At 43.7% G+C, this 25,612-nt stretch overlaps 1 pseudogene; it reads left to right on the top strand.

Moving 5' to 3' along the window:
- The first annotated feature begins 17,608 nt into the window (after positions 1 to 17,608).
- LOC104603175 (receptor-like protein kinase FERONIA pseudogene) lies at positions 17,609 to 20,395 on the top strand (annotated as a pseudogene).
- Positions 20,396 to 25,612: the final 5,217 nt, after the last annotated feature.

The following is a 25,612-nucleotide window of genomic DNA, read 5'->3' as shown; positions in this document are numbered from 1 at the left end:
CTGCTTCCATTTAACAGAACAAAATTCTACCAGTGGCCGACCGATGGAGGGAGATAAAGAGAGCGGGGGAGAGAGAAAGAGATGATCGAACCCATTCACATTTGCCATAACCATAGTCGCAGCTATTCATTGACACGATCCTGTTTGCTTTATATTGAAACACCTACCTAGCAATCTGTTTTATCTTAATCATTTGCGTGTCTGTTTTAAATTTTAGCAATTCTTGGTATTCCCAGCAATGGCGCCGCTGCAAATGTTTAGTGGTGTTAATTTTCTTTTGCTCTGAAAAAGAATGGTAACCAATTGTGCAAGTGTTGTCGCTCAAATGAGGGCAATTTGGGATTTTAAAAAACTTTAAATGACGCCGAGCAGATTAGTCAAGGGTAATTTCATAAGTTTATACGTTTCTGGTCTGGGTCAACGAGAGAAAGAAAGTTTTTGTTGAGCTTTTTAAAAATTTAGAGGAGGTTTTTATTAAAATGAAACTAAAAGGGATGTTTCTATGATAATCAGAAAATTCAGGGGAGGTTTTTGTATTTTACCATAGAAAGAAAAACATTGTGGGTTTTTTTAATGTTATCACCTTACGATTATGACTCTGTTATTTATAGCCAAATTGAAGGTGCAACATCAGGGGTGGACTTTGTGGTTGACATGGACAGGGTACATGTGGGTAATTAATCAACTTGGGTCTTCTATCAAACCCACCTGGGATTTACCAAAGCAGCCCTACAGAAAGGCAGAAATTCCTTCTCTGCAGGTTTCAATTTGTTGGAGAACCTGAACCAGAAGACCCTCTGCAATAGTCTCCAAATCCCAGTATCTCAAGAAGTGGAGAAAGAACAAGGAAAAGTGGGAACGGTTCATTTCTACTATGACTCATGAAGAAGCTATATTCCATGCTTTGATTTTTTTTTTTTTTTGTTGGCATTTCATTCTAGTCACTGGTTACAATACATCGTTGGGCTTTTTCCTCTTTATTATTGAACAATGACCAGAAAAAGACACAATTAAATAAGATGATGCCATTAGATTCTTCCTACTCTGAAAACCATTGAAGGAAGATGGATGGGCCTTTTCTTTAATTTGTCTACGGGAGAATGTCATTTTCATGAATGAGGATGAAATTCTTTTTTGGATTTAATAACTAGTAGGGGTGAACTGATATCATATCTAACAGACATTAAATTTCATTCCAATAAATTACGTGTTGTGGGGATTCTACTCGGGTCTCACTCTGCAGGACTAAACTACCTTCTTGGAGGCTTTGTCCATGGAGCTTTATACTTTGACAGGACAAGAAACTAGAACATGCAATTAAAACAGGATGCTGCATAGTGCATACTTCTACTTCTTCATTATTATTTATGTGACAGAAATCAATAACCATGTTCCTTTTTACTAAAGGGAGGGAGAGAGAAAGAGAGAAGAAGAAAAAGAAAAAGAAGGAGGAAATGTTCTACTTTGAAGTTGGGAAAAAGTACTAATATCAGAATAACTTAAAGCTCTTTCTTGAGTTCAGCCACCACCACCACCAGTGTTCAATCCTTTATTCACTTGTACCTGATTTTTATCCAAGTGTAATGTACTTGCTTATCCAAGACAAGTCCCCTACTTGATTTGGCCTCATTCACCTCAAGTCCTCAACGGCAGTCCATTTACTTAATAAGTGGGCCCGCTGATAAATTGGTGTCGGCTAGCCCATTGGGCTGGGTAAAAATAAAGGGTATCCGTGCCCTGCCGATGGGGCCTAAGTTTAGGATGGCAAATGAATTGGTTGGCCCATTCCTGGACTGAGCTGGATTTTTTTTCTACTTCATCTTCTTTTGTTAATTTTATTGCTCTTATTCCTTGTTTCAGTTACTTCTGGGTTCGGATTGGCCCAGTAAATCAGCCAGTTTCATGGCCAACTATGGCCAAATAAAAGTTAGGTGCTGGACCTGGGCCACCCGATTCATGAATTGAAGCAGCATTTTATGGGTTTTTAGTGGATTCAGCTATCCAAAAAAGAGCATTCATCTGAGAATGTTTTGATTTCAGACTCGTACTCCAAGTCAGAGCTTGGATCTGTTGGATCTCACTGGTAGTAGTTTGGTGTACAAGCTTCAACATGTACAAGAAGAAAAAGGGGTCTAACTTAAGCCTGACGGAGAACTTTAACATCTACTGGGCCACTATGAGCATTTCCCAACTAATAGAGCCCATAATACAATGGATCTCAATACCTGACATGCAAGAGCTTGGAATATTTAATTTGATGGCTGGGCTTCAATCGAGTATAGAGGAATCATAGGATTCATCGCTATACGGCTCATCTTATTAGTAGGGAACCTGAATTTGACAAAGCTAATAGGATATTGAACTACATGCATCAGGCATGATCGTAATTGGGTCCATTTTGGATCCACAAAATTAAAGCCCATTATCAATCGTGAATATTTGAAATTCAGATTTTAGTGGCTTGTAAGAAAATTTGTTATAGCCAAACAGTCTCTAGAGTACCACTGGATGGCCATGAACCGAGGTTTTCACGAGTTATTTGAGTTCGATACGTGAAAAGTTTGATTTGGCTTGATATAAACTAATCTTTGAGCCGAGCTTGAACCTGATATATAGGCTCGTTTGTTAATCAAGCCGAGCTCGGCTCAAGAGGCTCATGAGCCTAATCAAGCTATTACATGCATACATATATACATACACATATATATAATAGTATTTTTAGTTTTTATATAATAATAACTATTTTTTATATGTATTTTTTTATTTTTATAAAATATTTGACTAACAATCGAGCTTGAACCGAGCCGAACTCGAACTTACGAGCTTTTGCTCAAGCTGAATTCGAGCTCAAGTCTCTAGTACAAATTGAACTCGAGAACTTTATGGTTTATTGGCGAGCCGAGATTTAATAACTATATATTTGGCCCATCTCAGCTTGAATCCACCCCTAAGCACCATATATATGTAGTAAGACGGTCCACATCAGCATTGCCTCTCTTTGCTCTATTACACCCACCCTACATTCTCCTTGACTCTCACTCATCTCCCCTTCCCACCACTCCCATTAAGTCATGTCACTATTCTCAATCCATCTACCTAAAAATATTATGTTACCCCATTCCCCAATCAATTCTTAAAATCTCTCCCCCAATCTATACTCTCTCATTTAAAATATTCATATTAATTAAAAAATAGTTAAATACGGTTAATATTTAATCCAACATGTATTCAATGAGTATTAAATAGTATTATTACCAAACTGATGAAGGAAGATTTGGCCCGACCTCGCAAATCACGGCACGTGGAAAAAAAAAGGCAAGCAGCTCGGAACTCAAGACCGTACCGAGGGTACAAACGCCAAAGGGAAGGGACCAGCAGGCCCGAGCTCCCTACTTAGAGCTCGAACTCCCTAGCAAGAGGCCCGAGGCCCGAGCTCCCTACTTAGAGCTCGGACTCCCTAGCAAGAGGTCCGAGCTCCCTACTTAGGGCTCGAACTCCCTAACAAGAGGCCCGAGCACCCTACCTAGAGTTCGAACTCCCTAGCAAGAGGCCCGAACTCCCTACTTAGTGATCGGACTCCCTGCGAGGAGCCCGAACTCTCCCCTTTTGATCCCGTCATACAAAGCAGAGACCCGAACGGGCCCATCTTATGACAATTCGGGGCCTCCCCTTCTCCAAACTCGAGAGTTCGCCTTACGCATCACTCTAGGCACGTCACTTCCGGAGCATTGAACTGGACGAACCACGCCGTACCTGACACCGAGGGAGTCCGTATCCAGGGGCGGCGCACTGACTGACTTGGGATCTGACGCTTGACAGCCGCATTCCCAACGGCCACCTGCCACCGTCACCTGTCACCACTGCCTCCAGTTACAGAGACGGCTCCGACAAAAGGAGCAGCGACGGTTCTGTCTCAGTAGAGGCGATGGCGCCCGGACTGGCAGAAGCATGGAAATACTCATTCCCGACCTGACAGGAGTCTAGGAGTGAGTGCGTGAGGTGGTTATAAAAGGCGCTCCACCCCCAAAGAGGAGGTATGCAAAACCTTGTGCTATCTGGTTTATCTTTCCTTTGAAAGATCCTAACTTAAGCTTCGGAGCCTTTACATCGGGTTCTCCCCGGAGCTTCTTCATCTCCTACGTTTCAGGTCCCCGCCACTCGATTCAGAGGCAAGGTCATTGACAGCTAAGACCGGCCGGATTGCGCATCATCAATTGGCGCCGTCTGTGGGAACGCTTCAAAAAGCCTCCCTCCAAATTCTCATACCCCCTTTTTTCCTTCAAAAAACCCAACACTCATGGCCTCTTCCAACAACGCCGGACGCGGCACAGAGACAAACACCACCGGGGAACAGCTTCAAGTTCCCGTGGTGTGCGTTGGACAGTTCACCATCACCCTTTCGGTGGATGGAATCCACAGTTTGAACACGCCACAAGCGGTGGCGCCCGTAAACCTTCCTGTCACAAGCCCTTCCCTCCCCCTATTGAGACAACCTTCACTAACCGACTGCCGCCCCCCTGGCAGCCAGCCAAAACCGGTTGGACGACCTGATGCAGTGCATGCAGGCAATGCAAGCCCAAATGCAACAGTTCCAACAACACCAGCTTCACCAGCACCAAGTGCTGCACATCTCCCAATACCATTATCAACAGCAGTTCCCCCAACTGCCACTGAACCAATCAGTACTTCCACCTTGCCACCCTGCTCCGAGACCGGTCAAGGCCTCCCCACAGGATGGGCGCCCCCACAAAGGAAAGGCCTCCGGGCCCCAGAACCCCCCTAACAGCCAGGCCTTGTCCCCTGGCCGAAGAGAGAAAAAAGTCATCCCCGCTTCGCAGCTCGCAGGCGGGTCGGGAACCTCGCCCGCGAGGTCGGCACCTCGGCGCTCCAAGCCCGAGTTCCCCCTTACGGAAAACCGATTCGGCGCACTGGAAGCAGTAGACTATCAGCATTCCGGGCCCATCGAGCTCGGCAACACGGAGGCCAGCAGCGCCAGTACAAGGCCCACTCAACAGCGGAGGCACCGGCGAAGTCGCCGAACCGCCACCCATGTCCTGTCAGAGCTCAGAGGCAAAGAAGAAACGAGCTCGGACGAGATAGGAGTTGCCCCGATTCTCTCAGTTCCTTCCCCCCTCGCATCAGAACTCTTAGCGGTCCCCTTGCCCAAAGATTTCAAGCTCCCACCTCTGGACAAGTATGACGGGTCCTTCGACCCCAACGACCACGTTGACGCCTTCCAATCCCAAATGCACCTCGCCAGAGCTAGCGAATCGTGCATGTGCGTGGCCTTCACCACCACCCTCCGGGGGGTAGCCCGCACTTGGTAGAGGAACCTGGCCCCCGGGTCGATAAAGTGCTGGGCTCAGTTCGTGCAGGTCTTCACCGCACACTTTGTCACCAGCAAACGATGCCCCAGAGTAGAGGAAAAAATCTTCGGAGTAGTCCAAAGGGAAGGAGAATCCATACGGGGCTACATCAAGCGATTCAACGAAGCATGCTTGCAGATACCGTGGTTAGACCCCGCGGTGCAGCTCGCGGCGGCAAAAAGAGGGGTAACGCACAAAGAATTCAAATGGCACATGGTAGCTAACTAGCCTACAACTGTGGCCGAATTCCTCAAGCTTGCGGACAAGTTCATGAGGACGGAGGAAGAAATCAACCAACGAACCGAGGGCAGAAACGAGAAAAGAAAGAGGGAAGGCGAGCCCTCTAACCCAGTCGACCGGAAAAACCCGGCCCGAGAGCCGAAGTCGAACCAGTCGTTCCGAGCTCCCCTAGCAGTTCGGACGGATTACACGCCACTGAACACAAGGCGGACCGAGATCTTAATGACGATCAAGGACTTCCCATACGTGAAGTGGCCACCTCGCCTGAAGGGAAATCCGAACGAAAGAAATAAGAATTTGTACTGTAGTTTCCATAGAGACCATGGTCACAGTACCGAGCAGTGTAATAATCTCCGAGACGAGATAGAGGGGCTCATCCGTCGCGGATACTTGAGAAACTTTGTATAGCACAACAATAATAGCAATAAGGCAGACCGGCCAAGGGAGCACGAAAAGGATGCCCCTGAATCTAGCAGCAGGCCTGCCGAACCGTTACAGCGACAGCCTCCGGTGGAGAGGCCAGTTCGGGGAACCATCCATGTAATTGTGGGAGGTTCGGTGGTAGCAGGGTGTACCTCGGCAGCAGCCCGAACTTCAGTTTGCAAAGCGACCCTCGAGGAGCGGAACCCTCCAAAGAGACCAAAGACCGAAGAACCAATCTTCTTCACGGAGGACAACGCGTGAGGAGTCCGCTACCCCCACGATGGCGCGCTTGTCATTAAACTAAGGATCAGCGACTTCGAGGTCAGACGTGTACTCGTAGATTCGGGCAGCTCGGCGGACATCCTCTTCAAATCAGCGTTTGACCAGCTACAGCTACGTAGGAGCGAACTAAAGCCCGCAAACACTCCCCTGGTGGGTTTCAGCGGAGAGGAAGTCAGGCCCCTCGGAAAAATAACAGTACCTGTGGAAGTCGGCACATGGCCTTGTGCGGTCAGACTCAACCATGACTTCCTGGTGGTCGCGACCCCCTCCCCATACAATGCCATAATAGGACGGCCGATCACGCATATCCTACGGGCGGTGGTCTCCACCTACTATTTGGCCATGAAGTTCCCTACGGACTTCGGTGTGGGGGTAGCGCGGGACAACCAGCTCAAGTCCCACAAGTGTTATGTTGCCGCCCTGAAGGGAAAAACCAAGGCAGCCGGCAACCTCGATCTGGAGCGGCCTGCGGAGCAAGGTGAGGAACGAGCTTCGCCCACAGAAGAAACAGTCGCAATCCCGACTTCGCTTGCGGACTCGGCTCGCACACTCTAGATCGATGCTTCCGTCGAAGAACCCCTATGGACCGAACTGGTGAGTTTTTTACTTCAAAATTTAGATATTTTTGCATGGTCTGCGGCCGATATGCTCGGTATTGACCCTGGCCTTATAACTCACAAACTTAACACTGACCCTGTAGTCAGACCAGTTAAACAGAAGAAACGCAACTTAGTCCCAAAATGCTGGAGGGCGGTCGACAAGGAGGTCGAGAAGCTCCTCGCAGCAGACTTCATAAGGGAAGTCCATTACCTGAGCTGGGTGGCCAACCCTGTGCTAGTAAAAAAGGCGAACGGCAAGTGGCGCATGTGCGTCGACTACACCGACTTGAACCGAGCTTGCCCGAAAGATTGCTTCCCCCTCCCCAGAATTGACTGCCTAGTGGACGCGACCTCGGGACATGAGTGGCTGAGCTTCCTAGACGCTTACTCAGGCTACAACCGAATCCGGATGGACCAGTCCGATGAGGAAATAGGCTGTTTCGACCCCTAATTGGCACGAAGATAGAGTGTTATGTAGACGACATGGTCGTCAAGACGCAGTTTTCACAAGAATTAATACAAGACTTAGATTCTGTCTTCAAAACCCTGCGTCAGTTTAGCATGAAATTGAACCCCAACAAATGTGTCTTTGGCGTCACCTCGGGCAATTTCCTAGGCTACATTGTCAATTGGCACGGTATTGAGGCCAACCCGGACAAGATAAAAGCCATCATAGATATGAGACCACCTCGGAAAGTAAAAGAAGTTTAGAGGCTAAACGGCCGCATAGCCGCCCTAAGCCGCTTCATGTCCAAGTCGGCAGACCGCTACCTACCTTTCTTCAAAGCAATCAAAGGCAAAGGGTTCGAATGGACCCAAGACTGCCAGCTCGCATTTGACGAGCTAAAAGGTTACCTCGCCAGTGTGCCAACCTTAGCTCGGCCCGAGGAGGGCGAGGTCTTAGAACTGTACCTCTTGGCAAACGACGAGGTGGTCAGTTTGGTACTAAAAAAGGAAACAGACCGGGTCTAGCGATTCATGCTAGTAAAATTTTGCAGGGAGCAGAGACAAGGTACCCGCAGATGGAAAAGCTAGCCTATGCACTGGTGATAGCAGCTCGTAAACTTCGCTCATACTTCCAGGCTCACACCGTCATTGTCCTGACCGACAAACCTCTGAGACAAGTTTTACTCAAACCCGAGGTTTCCGGTCGACTGACGAAATGGGCCATCGAACTCAACGAGTACGATCTCCAGTACAAGCCAAGAACTGCCATTAAGGCCCAAGCCTTGGTAGATTTTATCGCAGAATGCACGTTTAGCCTCGAAGCCCCCGAGCCGGTCGAGCCCGAGATCCCCAGTTCGGGCGAGCTCGGAGCTCCCAATCCAATCGAGTCTGAACCCCGTGAAGTAGCAGCCAGTGTAGCATCCCTCCTGGTTAGACCAAGCACGAACTGGGATGAGGAGCCCTGGATCCTTCATGTAGATGGCTCCTCGAATCAGCAAGGCAGTGGGGCTGGAATAATGCTACGCGGCCCGAGCGGAACAAAGTTGGAATACGCACTACGCTTTGAGTTCGCGGCATCCAACAACGAGGCTGAGTATGAGGCACTGATAGCCGGGCTGAACCTAGCGCACAAGGTTGGAGCAAAGCACGTAGTTATCTGCAGTGATTCCCAGCTCGTGGTCAACCAAGTTACAGGCGAATACGAAGCGTGCGAGCTCACAATGATTGCATACTTGGCAAAGGTAAAGGAGGCTCTGCTCAACTTCCAGTCACACTTCATCAAGAAAATCCCGAGGTCGGAGAACACTAAGGCCGACGCCCTATCCCGACTAGCCAGCACGAGCCACAACGCCATGAGGACCGTGTATGTAGAGGACTTACCTCAGCCCAGCATTCTCGGTGGGGCAGAAGAGGTCGCTCCCGTCACTGAAGCAGAGCCGAGCTGGATCGACCCACTCGCGAGCTTCCTGTTAGACGAAACCCTCCCCGCGGACCGCAACGTAGCCAAGAGGGTGCAGTGCCAGGCAGCCAAATACGTCATGATAGACGAACGGTTGTACCGACGATCCTACACGCTCCCCTACAATGCGATGCTTGCGCCCAGCCGAAGCCAAGCTGGTACTCCGTGACACTCATGGAGGCTTGTGCGGCGGACACCTGGGGGGCAGAGCCCTCACCCAAAAAGCACTTCGACAAGGATACTACTGGCCAACGATGAAGATAGAGGCCATCGAGCTCGTCAGAAAATTCGACAAGTGTCAGAAGCATGCCAATATCCACCACCAGCCCGCTGCCGACCTCAAATACCTCACCAGTCCATGGCCCTTCGCCCAATGGGGCATCGACCTTCTGGGACCATTCCCACCAGCAACAGGCGGGAGAAAATTCCTAGTGGTGGCAGTAGATTACTTCACAAAGTGGATAGAAGCTGAACCTCTGGCAATGGTCACAGCCCGAAACATACAGAACTTCTTTTGGAAGAACATAGTATGTCGCTTCGGGCTACCTCGGGTACTGATCTCCGACAACGGCAAACAGTTCGAGGATATCAAGTTCCAAGAATGGTGCCAAAATATGGGAATTCATCAGAACTTCACGTCGGTCGCACACCCGGCTGCAAACGGTCAGACAGAAGTAATGAACAGAGCCATCCTCCGCGGACTGAAAGCACGACTAGACCGAGCTAAAGGGTTGTGGGCAAACGAGCTACAAAGTGTTCTATGGGCTCACCGAACCACAGAAAAAACCGCCACAGGAGAGACTCCCTTTAACCTCACCTACGGCACCGAGGCGGTAATCCGGGCGGAAATCGAAGTACCTACGCTGCGACTAGAAGCATACGACGAATAGACAAACAAAGGCGAGTTACGCACCAACCTCGACCTACTGGATGAGGTGAGAGACCTCGCGCACATCCGAGCTGCGACCTACCAGCAAAAGGTAGCTCAATATTATAGCGCGCGAGTAAAGAAGAGGAACTTCCGCGTCGGCGACCTGGTTCTCTGTAAGGTCATGTTGCCCGAACCCGGCGTAGGGAAACTTGGACCAAATTGGGAAGGACCCTACAGAGTAAAGAAAGCACTCGGGGGGGCATATGAGCTCGAAACCCTAGAGGGAAAACAAGTACCCCGAGCATGGAACATTGTCAACCTAAGGCGATACTACCTATAGAACGCCAAGCGAAATGGGTAAAATCACCACCAAAGCCTACGGGCTAGGATGCCGAGCTAACGAAGGATCTCGGAACAAGCAAAGAAAACAGACCGGACGTATAGTCAGTTCGGAAAATACATTCAATTCGGCAAATATGCTCAGTTCGGGAGAGAACAACAAGCACTTAAACAAATCATTCTATTCCAAAAGTAGGGTAATACAAAAAAAAAAAATTTACAAGCCAGGAGCTATTTCATCATCGTCTGAAGGCACTTCGACAAAACCCGAAGGCCCCGCCTCACCCTCGGAGTCTGGCTCGGCATCAGCAGCATTAGCCATCTCCTAAGTTATGCGCGAAGTGGATATGGCGCTAACATCGAGCTCGGGGTATGTGTTCCGGATCATCCACTGGCTTAGCTTAAAACCCCTCCTATATGAATCCACCATCAGATCGTCAAAACCCGGCGAAGCGATGTACTCTTTGACGACCTTCTTCTTGGCATCTTCGATACCTTGGGAGAAGATCTACGTCCTCTCCCTGATGTCCTCCTGAAGATACTCAACCTGATGCTGCAAATCCAACCTCAAGTCCGCTATGTGCTTCACCCCCACTCCCATGGCCTCGGCATCTCTCTGAGACCTCGCCTGCCTAATCCGGGAAAAACGAGCAGTCTCTTCGGCAGCACGTGCAGTCTCTTCGACAGCACGTGCAGTCTCTTCAGCAGCACGAGCAGTAGCTTCAGCAGCACGAGCGGCTTCCTCGGCCGCACGACGAGCCTCTTCGGCAACTCGCACCTGCCTCGAGCTCCTCTCCACCTGAGCCGCCAAGGCGTGAATGGAAGAATTTACCTGCCAAAAGAGAAACCGAATGATCAAAAGAACCAACAAAACAAAAGCCAAAGAGCTAAAAAAGGAGAACACTTACCACCATAGCATGGGTAACGGCACGGCAGGCCACTTGGTATAGAGGGAGATTAGTCCATGCCGCGACCTCCTTGGGGAAGATGGCCTCTTTACTCTTTTGAAGAGCGTAGGTTGGCGTCAGCACGCTCCTGAAATCCCCCGGGGCCCCCGAGCCCGAAGGACCAGCTCGCGTATGAGCAGACCCGGAGTAAGCAGGAGCACCAGAGTATGTAAGAGCCCCTGTGTATGTAGTCTCAGCATAAGGGCCCCCCGCTGGCTCCTGCATCGGAGGGACCATCTCGGGCCCCCTGTGCGGATCTTCTGGCTGGTAGCTCGGCACCTCGGGCTCCGCATCCTGAGGCACCTCGGCGCGAGTTCGCTTAGCAACCCACTTTCTCTTCTTCATAGCTTGAAACAAGTGTCCACCTAGGGTCCCTCGCGAATCCATCACACCTGCGAAAAGAGGTTCACCATCAGTAAAAAGCAAGAAAGACAGCAAGATAAGAGTCTCTAAGTGAAGGACCTACCCGAGCTCAGGCCGGCCGCAATAAGCTTGGCCTCCGTCATATACTGTTCATACTTCAGCCCAAGCCGCGCCCATTGCCGAAGGCCCTTCGCCGTCTCCTTGTCAAGCGTAACCCCGGAGTCGGGAGCGGCCATTCCCCACCCGGTCTGAAAAGGCCACCCCAGCACACTTCGCACCCCGAAATAGTCCCGCTTCCATGCTGGGACCTTGTTGGGGAGCTCGTGTAAAAGCTTAAAACCCGGGCGAGGAGACAGGTAGTAAGCCCACCTGCGCCCGGGGAGAGGACCCGCTTGCTTCTTGAGCATCAAGATTGAAGAAAAAATCTCCAAGTCCAACGGAAAGCTCTCGTCACAGAAAAGGGAGATTGTCCCCACCAAGTTCCGAATAGAGTTCGGGTGAAGCTGGCCGACTGTCACACCGAAGTGGTTCAAGACTTCGACGAAGAGGGGGTGGAAAGGCAATCGCAGCCCCGCGGCGAGCTGCTCCCAGAATATTATGATCTCATCAGGACCATGTTTCCAAGGAAAGCTACCCGATGGTATGAAATAAGCATACTCCTCGGGCAAGTTATAGTAAGTAATGAGGAATTGGAGCCCCTCGGGCGTCATGGTCGAAGGACCGAACTTGTCTAACATCCGACCCCGACGAGAGGTGGACGCCAAACTACCCAAAGCACCACGGCCTACAGGCTCAAACTCTTCCTCGAGCTCTACCTCTGGCTCGCTAAGGCTATCGGGGGATGCAACTTGGTTCGTAGAACCTGCATCAGACCCACTGAAATGACTAACTGAGCCATCGGAGCTAGACATTGGGAGTAGACCAGGAAAGTACTCACCCGGACGAAAGCTGTAGACCACAAGAGCTCGGACGAACGGAAGACCTTGAGCGCGAACTAAAAAAACTTGGACGCGAACTGGATGCGAGCTGAAACTCAGACGCGAGCTCGAGAGATACAAAAGCGACAACAAAACGGGGTCCCCCCCCCCCACTATTTATGCACACAGTGACCAAAAGTCAACGGCTCAGATCAAAGCCAATCCGACGGCCTACGACCGCCCTGACCGCACGTCGCCTGAAATCGAGACGTGATTGGCGCATGTCTTTCTGAAATTGACAGTGACGGCACGCACCTTTTCGAAACTGACGGAACATCAGCGCACGTCTCAGAAAAGACGGCAGCGGCACATCTTTTTCAAATTTGAAAAAGCGCCCGCTTCCGTGCCCCCAAGTGGCGCGCCCCCCCTTTTTTTTCAAAATTCAAAGCAAAGCGCGCGCACCGCCACATCTAGCAACATTCAGGCAGGCCAACACGCTTCCCACATAAATGGACGCTCGAAGAAACCCAAAAAACCTTGACAAACGCACCTCGCGCCAGCAGAACCAAGGTTCAGAGTGCAGAACAAATCTACCTGACACCTTGCGAACTCCCCGCGCCAGGGCAAGACCTTAGCACGAGGAGTGGGGGGCAATTGATGAAGGAAGATTTGGCCCGACCTCGCAAATCACGGCACGTGGCAAAAAAAAGGCAAGTAGCTCGGAACTCAAGACCGTACCGAGGGTACAAACGCCAAAGGGAAGGGACTAGTAGGCCCGAGCACCCTACTTAGAGCTCGAACTCCCTAGCGAGAGGCCCGAGGCCCGAGCTCCCTACTTAGAGCTCGGACTCCCTAGCAAGAGGCCCGAGCTCCCTACTTAGAGCCCGGACTCCCTAGCAAGAGGCCCGAGCTCCCTACTTAGGGCTCGAACTCCCTAGCAAGTGGCCCGAGCTCCCTACTTAGTGCCCGAGTTCCCTACCTAGAGTTCGAACTCCCTAGCAAGAGGCCCAAACTCCCTACTTAGTGATCGGACTCCCTGCGAGGAGCCCGAACTCTCCCCTTTTGACCCCGTCACACAAAGCAGAGACCCGAACGGGCCCGTCTTATGACAATTCGGGGCCTCCCCTTCTCCAAACTCGAGAGTTCGCCTTACGCATCACTCCAGGCACGTCGCTTCCGGAGCATTGAACTGGACGAACCACGCCGTACCTGATACCGAGGGAGTCCGTATCCAGGGGCGGCGCACTGACTGACTTGGGATCTGACGCTTGACGGCCGCATTCCCAACGGCCACCTGCCACCGTCACCTGTCACCACTGCCTCCAGTTACAGAGACGGCTCCGACAAAAGGAGAAGCGACGGTTCTGTCTCAGCCGAGGTGATGGCGCCCGGACTGGCAGAAGCACGGAAATACTCATTCCTGACCTGACAGGAGTCTAGGAGTGAGTGCGCGAGGTGGTTATAAAAGGTGCTCCACCCCTAAAGAGGAGGTATGCAAAACCTTGTGCTATCTGGTTTATCTTGCCTTTGAAAGATCCTAACTTAAGCTTCAGAGCCTTTACATCGGGTTCTCCCCGGAGCTTCTTCATCTCCTACGTTTCAGGTCCCCGCCACTCGATTCAGAGGCAAGGTCATTGACAGCTAAGACCGGCCGGATTGCGCATCATCACAAACGTTTATAAATACAGTTAGTAAATCACCAAAAATTAAATACTTATTAGTACAATTGGTAAATTACCAAAAATTAATAAATATTATTATTAATTAACTTATCCGATAGGAGTTATTAATTAACTCATCATGACTTTTTAAAGTATTTTGGGTAAATACTGTCATATTCATGTTAATTAACAACATTTTGTAGAAATTAAAAACTCTTTAACTAATTTCTATAAAATTGAGAATTATATTTGACAATTATCAATAAGTATAAAATTTTAGTTATTGCTATTATTATAGTTAATAACCAAATGAAGATGGGGGAATAAAATATTGTAACATTGGAAAATGAAATTATTAATTAATTTATATTGGAAAATAAAAGATAAATAGTGTATTTTTGTTAGTAAACTACTTAATAAAAATAATTTTTAATAAATCTCTATAATTACACAAATGTAATAAATTTTTCAAAAGTTTTCATAAAACTACATTTTTTGTAAAATAAAATTTTGGAAATTAAACGATATAATATTGTACTTTTTGAAAAGAAAAATAAAGTTTATTTAAAATGTATTAAACGATTATTCAAAATTACTGGATTATTTTGGAAATTTTAGGAAAATTTATTACATTTGATAGATTTTGTAAAACTATTGAAAATTTATGTAGTTTTCATTGTAAATTATTGAAAATTATTAAAGATAAATGAATATGGGAAAGGGAAAACTGTAATTTGAACCAATAATTACACAAATTATTAAGATAAATTAGTATAATACTAGAAAAAGGAGATTATTGATTAGTTTATATTAGAAAATATAAGATAAATTAGTGTACTGTAAGTAAACCATTTAAAAAATAAATTATTTAATAACAATTTAAAAATAAGTTTTCCAATTTTTTCATAAAATTATATTTTTGAAAATTAAAGACAATTTAGTGTAGTTTTAGAAATTTACCATGTGGTTGATACTTAGTATATCCTTTTGGTCATTTTTGTCATCAAATCCGATATTAGATTAACGGGGAATGGGTGCCTTGCCTTGAACCAGCTCGATGCTAGGGACGGGGTGGGGAAAATTCGAGGATTCCCCATCCTTGATGACGAGTTGGTGCCTTGCCCTTAACTCACCCAACACTGAGGACAAGGCAGAGAAATTCGAGGATTCCCCATCCCTAATGAGGAGTGGGTGCCTTGCCCTGAACCCGCCTGACACTAGGGATAGGGTGGGGACAAGGATGGGGTGCCCCACCTCGAACCCACCCCATTGCCATTCCAATATAATTGCTAATTATTAGTGAAATTAATAAAAATGTTAACTTTTGTAATTATTTTTATTTATTTAAAGGCAACCTAAATTTTATTTAAAAATAATGAAAATAATAACAATTATTAAAATTACTATAAATGATTAATAAAATTAAATTTATTAAAAATATTTATTTATATTAAATTAACAATAATTATTTTCTATGAATCAACATAAATGAAAAATACAATTATTAAAATTTTAAATATTAACAATAAATTTGAATATTTTTAGTTAATTAACAACAAATTTTGATTATTAATTAATTAATAATAAATAAAATTATTCAATATTTCAGATTTTCTCATACATTGCAACGCCCCTACTAGTATAGGATAAACTTGGCATATATAACCATGGTTTTAAAAATGACTCGAAAATGGAACCGTTCTAGCCACCGGTTTTCGGATCGATGGTTCAATCGCCTGATTTGAATAAATGGCCCATTCTAACAACAAAAAGTAAAAAAATAATAAAAAATAAAAAATGACCAAAACCGTTAAACGAGTCAACGGATCGACAATTCGACCGCCCGAACCAATGAATCATGATCAATTCAACAGTTTGTATCCAAGGACCGGATTTGAGATAAAACAGAACCGATTGCTTGGATGATTCCCAATCCGAATGGTCCGACCATCCAAGTCAACAACAGTTTGAAAACCATGTTATAACAATGTGGGATTTGACTGCTCAAAGAATATCGGATCCGAACAAGAACCAATGAATTAAAAAGGCATATAATAAGGTTTAGATCTGGTATACATGAGCCCAGATTGGACTTTGGAGTAGGGTTGTTCACGGGTCGGGTTGGGTCGGTTTACTGAGGTTTTTCCAACCTATTATATTTATCCTAATTATTGTATCAATTATTTTCTGTTTTATTATTTTTTCTTTTTAACATTAACAAAAAGGTTAACCTATAAATTAAATTATCATTTAATGATTTATAAAAATATATAATTTTTACTAAAAATATACCAAATCTATTAACTTTTATAAGATATATATCATATGCAAATTCATAATTTTTAATTACTAAAATAATTATTTCATTATTAAAATTTGAACTTCTATAAAATTCTTGAATATTTTGTAAGCAATTTTTTATTTTTTCGTAAATGATAAATATAGTGTTATTTAATATAGATTAAAATATTAACTAATAATTATAAAAATATATAAAAATTGTAAGATATATATCATGCACAAATTTATAAATTTTAAGTACTAAGATAATTATTCTATTATTAATATTTTATTTGTATAAATTTCTTGGGATTAAAATCATCATTTGATGTAACTTTGGATTTGAGAGATTATTTATTTCATTTTGTTATAAAATGCTAATTTTAAATATTATTTCTTTTAATTTTTAGTTGGAATTGTTAATCATAAATATGTATTATTTGTTTGGGTGAACACAAAAGTTAATAAAACTTATTTTATTTCACTAAATAACATAAAAAGGTGAGATAGCTTATTGGCTTAAAGTAGTATTAATGCCCCATTCGCTTTTCGGTAAGTCACTTACTCGGGTAAATGCACTTACCCGGGTAAGTCTTTCCTAGGAAACACTAGGTAAGTGCATTTACCCATGTTCTTTTATTTCCCATGTAAATAAGACAATGACCATCTTAGCCATAAAAATTCCATTATTGAAAGGGGCATTTTTGTCCCATCCAAGTATTGTCAACATTTCCCTAGATGGGAAAATTAATTTGCCCACCTAGGAGATGGGTATAAGTGATACCCAAATAAACTTTCACTGGTCCCCACATAAATCTGAAAAATGAGCATGGGTTTCTTGGATCCCATCGACCAACTTTCCCCCCTCTCAAAGTCTAAAAAAAGAATGCCCCCTAAGAGTTTCGATGCTATCATTAAACTAATCCAGGTTCAAGTCATGCTTTAAGCATTAATAAACTTTTTTTTACTAGAAAGCATTAATTAACATTTCAAATCGGGTGGGATAGGTCGGGACGGGACAGGTTTGAAAAATTGAGAGGAAAAGTTAGATGGATTTAGGACAGATTTGAGATCAGGGATACATAGACGGGTTCAAGAATTGGTAGGACAATTTGCACGATTACCCTATCCATTGCCATTCCTAGAGGAGGGAACTAATCATTTAATCGAAAAGAAAAATCACCAAAATATCTCTGCATAATAACAATTGTAGCTCAAACATTTATTTTGCATAAGTGAGTTTGGAAATGGGTAGGGCAATTTGCAGACGTACCCTACCCATTGCCATTCCTTAGAGGAGGGAGCTGATCATTTAACCAAAAACAAAAATCACACCCTTATTCCTTAGAGAATGGATTTTCATTTTCAGACCCTTATTCCCGCAAATCAAACACACCCTTATGCTGACGTAAAAATGACTTACGTAATAAAAGATTCCAATCCAACATGCTTGACCACCACGCTTTGAGAAGACTTCACCGATCACCAATGTCTTCTTCTCTCTCCTCTCTCTAAGCTCCCACTTCAAATTTTTAAGGGTCTCACGGAATATATCAGGCACACTCTTTTAGCTTCCACTCCATGAAGGCACAGAAGGTCGCTTCCATCTACTTCCCTTCCACCTTTCCGTCCTTAGTATTGCTGGCAGTTAGTGGTTCACCTTATGTCCCCTCCGATCATATTGCCCACAACTGCGGCGACAACCGCCGGGCTTCCTAGCATTTGATGATGGCCGGAACTGGACCGGCGATGTCCACTCCAACTTCTTGCCCGGAGAACAACTGAACAAATCAGCTACTTCCACGGCCTCCGTTCAAAGCCCTTCTGTACCCCAAGTTCCTTACATGACTGCCCGGATCTTTCGCTACCCTTCCACCTATAGCTTCCCTCTCAACTCTTCTGGACCAAAATTTGTCCGACTCTTCTTCTACCCAGCTTCATATCTTGGTTTAAATAAATCCCATGCATCCTTCTCTGTTACCACCGGCCGCTACACTCTCTTGCGAAACTTCAAACCCTCCCTTACTGCAGATGCTCTCGAATTACCTTACCTCATCATGGAATTCTGCATCAACGAGGTGGAGAATTTATTAACCATAACTTTCACTCCATCAACTCAAGTTTCGTCAGATGCGTATGCATTCGTGAATGGAATTGAGATTTGTTCAATGCCAAACCATTTCTACACTCACGACGGACATGTTCCTACGCCTTTGGTCGGCCAGAAGTCTATTTTCTATACTGATAACAGTACTGCTCTTCAGATGCTTTTCCGGCTGAACGTCGGCGGCAACAATATCTCTCCCCAAGATGACACCGGCATGTTCAGGGATTGGTTTGCAGACAAGTCCTACATATTCGGCGCGGCGTATGGTGTAACAGTCTTCAATCCTAACATCACAATCAAGTACACTCGGCAATTACCCAGCTACGCTGCTCCGGCGAGCATCTACAGCACAGCTCGGTCCATGGGTCCAAGTAAACTTGTCAACAGGAATTACAACCTGTCATGGTTACTCCCTGTCGATTCCAGATTCCATTACCTCGTCAGGCTCCATTTCTGCGAGTTCCAACCAGAGATAAGAAAGCCTAACCAAAAGGTGTTTCATATCTTCATAAACAATCAGACGGCTGAGAGCCACGCAGATGTCATCGCTTGGAGTGGTGGCAACGGGATTCCAGTTTATAAAGACTACATCGTGTATATGGAACATAAAGATCTATGGATCAAGCTGCAGCCCACCATAGAATCAAATTCGATGTACGAAGATGCAATTCTAAATGGGATGGAGGTCTTCAAATTATCCGACAGCAAAAATAATCTTGCAGGACCCACTCCAACTGTGCAGACAGGTTTGGCTGAACCATCTTCCGAACATTCTCCTCCTGAATCATCTTCTAGGCGATCGGAAATTGCGGTTGTTCTCGGTGGGGCTGCCGTGGTCTTTATTTTACTGGGTTTACTTATATCTTCTACCTCTGGTTTAAGAGAGGCAAGTGTGGATGGGTTAACGTTTTGCACTCTGTACCCGTAGAACGCGAAAAAGAGCAACTGTCTTCAAAACCCACAGATGTTATATGCCGGCATTTCTCGTTTGCCGAGATCGAAGCGGCAACCAGAGGTTTTGATGAGTCTCTACTCCTTGTCACCGGTGGGTTTGGCAAGGTCTACAAGGGTTACATTGATAACGGTGCTACGGTGGTGGCAATCAAGCGTGCAAATCCAATGTCAAAACAAGGACGCCATGAGTTTCGAACGGAGATTGAAATGCTGTCTAAGCTGCGCCAAGATTTGCATCGGCACCCTACGTGACCACCTGTACGGTACCGAAAAGCCACCTCTCCCATGGAAGCAGCGGCTCAAGATTTGCATCGGACCCGCTCGTGGCTTACACTACCTGCATACAGGAGCCAAGTACACAATAATTCACAGGGACATAAAGACCACCAACATACTACTGGGAGAGATGTTGGAGGCAAAGGTGGCAGATTTTGGGTTGTCAAAGGTGGGACCTACAAGTGGCTCACGTAGCCACGTCAGCACTAGAGTAAAGGGTACCTTCGGGTATTTGGACCCTGAATACTACCGGCTTCGGAGACTGACGGAGAAATCCGATGTGTACTCCTTTGGGATAGTGTTGTTTGAGGTTCTTTGCGCAAGGGGTGCAGTTGATATAAAGGCGGAGGAGGAGAGTGAGGTAGGGTTGGCTGGATGGGCAGTGCGTTGCCTTGAGAGAGGGACACTGCATGAGATGGTAGATCCATATCTGAAAGGAACAATCTCGCCTGAGTGCTTCCTCAAGTTCACACAAGTTGCCAAGAATTGCTTGGCAGCTGCGGGAATTAATCCACCACCAATGGTTGATGTGCTGCAGAACCTGGAGCTAGCGTTGCAGCTACAAGAAAGCAGCTGCAGTGATCGATAATCAGTGGACTACTACTACGTGATCTCACCCATGAAAACGCTAGTGCATCAGACTTCAGAGTTCAGACTTGACGCAAGGCATTGAGTTCTCTGAGCTCGATCATGTTTCCAATGGCGGCAATGGGGCGTTAATTAAGCTCGATCAGAGGTAGGCTGATCCGATCAAGCTGCTTCCTGCTGATACATGGAAATAATAATTGTATCAGAGAGAGAGAGAGACAGAGTATATATATATATATATATATATATATATATATATATATATATATATATATATATATATATATAGCACCCTTTATATTAGTGAGTGAAGTTTGGAATATATATGTTGAAGACAGGTTTCCTATAGCCGACCCCTTTTGTAATTTTAAGGCTTGGTTTGGTTGAGTTGAGTATATATAGCTCACACACTAGACCTGCAATTTCATAATTAATAATTTATATTATTATATATGAGAATCAACCATTCAGGGCCTGCAGGTGTCATATATAGTCATAAGATTCATAACCATAATTCCCATAAAATTTCAAAAGCATTTTGGTTCATTTTATTAATAATATATAAAAGACATTCTGATCCATCCGTGAATTGATAAAGTTCATCATAATTATATTAGACCGTGATCAAATCATTAATTAAATTCCTATTGTTTGCCACATGAACCAGACGTATATTCTAGATACATGTGAAGTCTGGGTGTCATCATGTGGATCACACATTAGCCTGAGTGTGGGGCAAAACAGTAATTGCAATTAATCAATATTTAGATAAAGAAAATAAAGCTAGACAGCCGACTTTGTTTCTTCCCCAAACAGCCAAGAGCTTTCATCAGTTGCTATTCGGATTGTACATGGTGGTAGGGCATGGGGATGACAAAGGACAAGAGCATTCATTATTAAAAATACATAAAATAGATATCAGGATGCAATATTTGTTAGAAATTATAATTGGCTGCAATATAATCTAAAGGTCAATAAGATTGTGATTATCAGCTAACTAAATTGGAACCCATATATACAACCATGACAATGGTCATACAAATTCTTGTGACCACCAATAATAAAATACATAAATAACCATAGTTTATTTATTTAGTTTTTTAATTCAAAACACTAGATGATTTGTTTTAAATTTTGATTGGATTGGTACTGTTTTCATGATTTGTGCTCTTCTTTTCAACCCTCTTGATCAAGAAGATTGCAACCATTGTATGTGTGTTAGAATGAAGGTGGTTTGTAAACCACTAACCTTTCAGTGATTTGTTTTTACAAAACTCCCAGTTGAGCAGGAGATTAACTAGAAAGGGGTGTAGTTTATATATCTAGAATTCTTCACATTCCTTGATGGGTAGGCCGTCGTTTCTTCCTCGCCTTCTACCTTCTCTTGTTCCAAATACTCGATTAATTTGTATGATCCTCGAGGGATTTTTTTTATAGATTTCTTTTATTTCAATAGATTTTTTTTAATTGTTTGATCATTTGGATCACCTGTAATTTCATCGAATAAAAATTTTAAATAGTTCGTTTGATTTTCTGAATCAATTATTCCCTTTTTCTTCAAATAATGAAAGTCTTTTCACTTTCAAATTGATTTTCTGAATCAATTATTCCTTTTATAAAGAGGCCTATATAAAGCAATATAAATTGACCCCTCTTGCTATTATTCTTTTGGAGCATGAGATCCCAACAATTCCCTCCATATATTATAGAGTGAAGTTGACCATTCTTATATAGCTTGCAGGTTTTAGTCCAAGCTATAAATGTGAGACAACCCAAGCAGGACACTTACTAGTATGCTATTATTTTGATTTCTTATAAGTCAATACTACTGTGGTTAATGGAACAAATGTGTGCATAATGCCAATTGACTAGTTGCTAGTTATAGTGGAGACTTGGGATTAAATCGGGGTTGGGAGGGTTATGGCCGGGTTTGGAGGATGGGCTAATTGTAGCCCGTTTCAGATACTTAAAATGGATTTACGCTGTGAGTCTTTTGGGGGTACTCCACCCTGTTTTTTAATTTCTACACCTAACTCCAATTTGATCCAATGTTTTCAAACCATCGTTTGATACGGCTGGTTGAACCATTCAACCCGTCACCTGGAGTCTTCGACCCAAAACCTAAGGGGTGTTTTATAACATTAATCTTATTTATTTTTATTTGTTTTTTAAATTGCAACATTAGCATTAGCAAAACTACATAAATAAAGAAAGCATACACATTCTTTGAACTACGCTTTGATTTTGAAACTATCAAACTAATGATTTTTAAAACAATAACAAATTTCGTAGGCATAAAAAATGAAACACGATATTTAATAATCATATGAAAACAGATATATTATCAAACAAAAACAAATTTTGTTTTAAGAATCAATTTGTTTTCAAACAGGTATTATAATTATAATCAAAGCTCATTCGGCTTTGACGTTCAAATCATTAAACTGTTCAACCTGCTTTATTGGGTCATAATTCATGCCATTTTATAATATCAAGCTTTACATTATAATTTATATTTTTAATAACTTAAAAAAAAAATAAGAGAGAGAGAGAGAAAGAGGGAGGTTGGAGGGAAAACAATGATAAAAGGACCGAGCTGAACATATAAATGGAATAATCGAAGGCTCTGAGGAGAACGAAAAAAATCTGCAGCGACCCTCGTCACATGCAAGTCCCAGTGACAGGTGTGCAAATGGATGATCTGATCCGGTTCTATTTTGTTGAATTTGAATCTCGGGTCTTTCAATCGGATTCGGATCAACCCCCTATATATATTATTTATTTATTTATTAATTTATATTATATTTTTATAAATTTATTATATTATTTACTTTTTAATAAGAAAACATGTATATATATATGATCAAAATAATTGAAAATATATTTGTAGATTTTTTTGTGTTTTTTTATTTAAATTGTTCTATTTTATTTTTATGAGATCTGATCGGATCAGATCTCTCCTTAATCGGATTCAGATATACCTTGATTCGAATCCGATCCAATTTGTTTGCATCCCTACCAACAAAATGCTGGTATGTTTGAATTTCATTGGAGGTCACAGGTAGTGAGCTGGACCTGTTCATGGGCTGGGCGTTGGGCTTGGCCCGTGAATTTTTTATACTACTTCAAGCTTGGGCTTCGAGCTGGGTCCATTCAAATTTTGGTAAAAGCTCAAATCAAGCCTAGCCCATGAACAGGTCTAATTGCAGCAGATGTGAGTTCGGCTATGAACATTCACTGTGACGACTCCAACCCATATACCTTTTAGTAAAAATTGATCAAGCAAAAATTAGTTGGTTGAGCCATTTTGAACTCAATCTTAATAAAATTGCCACATGGAGATTCCTAGATAACTTAAGCTCCATTACCACACCCATGATCCATCTCCAGTGTGAGCTTCTGTTCTCTTCGTAGAGGAACAACCCATAATTTGATTGTACATTAATCCATTTAGTCCTTTTTTTTTGTAAAACACGAATTCATTCTAAAGGACTAACAGCCCGAGTCCTACAAGAGTTAAAAAGGAGAACTAATACAAGAAGCCAAGAAGGAGCGCAAACACTCGGGAAAGGTGTAAAACCATTCACCTTTCGGACTATAGTCTATCACTAAAAATCAAACTATGATAGGTATTAAAAATTGGTGGTGGTCTAATCAGGAAAATTTGGCTTGAGAGGAGAATTCTAAATAAAAAAGGATAATCTTTGGGTTCAAGTGGTGAATCAAAAATACTTAAGGAATACAAATTTCTTGGTTATGGCCAGCCAGAAAGGGTATTCTTGGGCTTGGAAAGGCATTCTTTCCTCTAGGGAGTTAATTAAGAGAGGGACTAGAGTTGTTATTGGTAATGGCAACTCTATTAGGTTTTGACTGGATAATTGGGTGGATGGTAAGGCCCTTATCAGTTCAGTTGATGAAAACTTGATCTCAAATATTGATCTAAAAGTGAGTGAGGTGATTGACAAAGAACAACTCACTTGGGATGCACCAAAAATTAGAAACCTTGTTCCCTCTTCAGTATGGAACAAGATTAAGCCCATCTTTATCCCCTTGGGTGATGCAGAAGATAAATGAATCTGGAGGCCCAATCCAAGTGGGAAATACTACATTAAAACTGCATATAAAGAGGCATGTTTAATGCATGGTCATGACTTGAGATCTATTGATGGAACAAATACAATATGGGGCATGAAAACCCCTCCAAAATACAAATATTTCATTTACCTACTTCTCAAAAACAAACTTCCCACTAAGAAATTGCTAATCACAAAAGGGGTGGATATTGATAGATCCTGTGAGATTTGTGAGGATGAAGAAGACACAAACCTCAATGGTTGGGTAATAGAGACTCAGTTAAGGTTCCTAGCGACCTAAATGGTTCTGTTCATGATTGGTGGAGCCTCGTTTCTAGTAATGAAGGTGGGGTTCAATTAGTTGTCCTTATAGAAAGGAAAAATTTATGTTGCTTCTCTGACAACTTTGGAAAAACCGTAATGATAGGGATTTTGATAAAAGAAACGTGGCTCCTCCCATTATTATTGAGAGAGAGTGAAATTCCTAGGCTAAGATCCAAGTTAGTGAGGAAAGGGATGTGATTGATCAAATGAAAAGAGAAATTATTCCTATTAGATGGTAAAGTCCTGGATTAGAGGTCATTAAAGTCAATTTTGATGCTTCTTGTATTAATGGTAGCTGTGTGATAGCTTGAATAGCTAGAGACCATACGGGCCGAATATTGGACTTCAAGGCTTATAAACTAAGCATTTCTACTGTCAATGTGGCAAAGGCATGAGCCGCGTGGAAAGCCCACAATGTTGCTCTTAATTTTCTTAATAGGTTCATTATCATTGAGGGTGATTCTAAGCTGGTGATCGATTGTCTGAAGAGTGCTACCAACCCCCCGTGGAGAGTGAAGCCGATTATTGAAAGCTGCAGGGCACTGTTTGAGAGGCTTGGTGGAATGGTGGATTACCATCAAGTCTTCAGAGAGGGGAACATGGCTTTTAGATTGGCTTTCTAATCATGCACATTCTAATGAAGTTTGCAATAGTTCCACTCCTAGGGGTTTAATTGCTATTTTCTATGTTAACTTTTGGGGACGTGCTACCCCCCCTTCTATGTAGTCCCTTCCGGTTCCATCAAAAAAATAATAATAACATCGCTGCTGGGCTTAACCCCATCAAGTTTGCTGCAAACAACAAGGCGTGTATATGGGCTATGAAACCCAATCAACAATAAACACATCAAGAATCTATCTAGTAATGGTATAGGAAAAATCTATGATGCGGAAAAGACATGGTATCCAAATAGTTTTGACCAATCAAATCCATCTATGAATTTTGATAAATAACACTTGATTGACTACCACATTTATGATTCCAGTTGATTGGTCAAACATTTTTCGGATATCTATCTTTCTCATATCATAATCAAACCAGAAAATTTTGACTGATTCGTTATGATGGGATCGATCCCACTACCAATTGCCAAACT

This window comes from Nelumbo nucifera, chromosome 3 (assembly GCF_055504915.1).
Source record: "Nelumbo nucifera cultivar China Antique chromosome 3, China Antique-T2T, whole genome shotgun sequence".
Classification (NCBI taxonomy): domain Eukaryota; kingdom Viridiplantae; phylum Streptophyta; class Magnoliopsida; order Proteales; family Nelumbonaceae; genus Nelumbo; species Nelumbo nucifera.
This window is presented reverse-complemented; position numbering and strand designations above follow the sequence as displayed.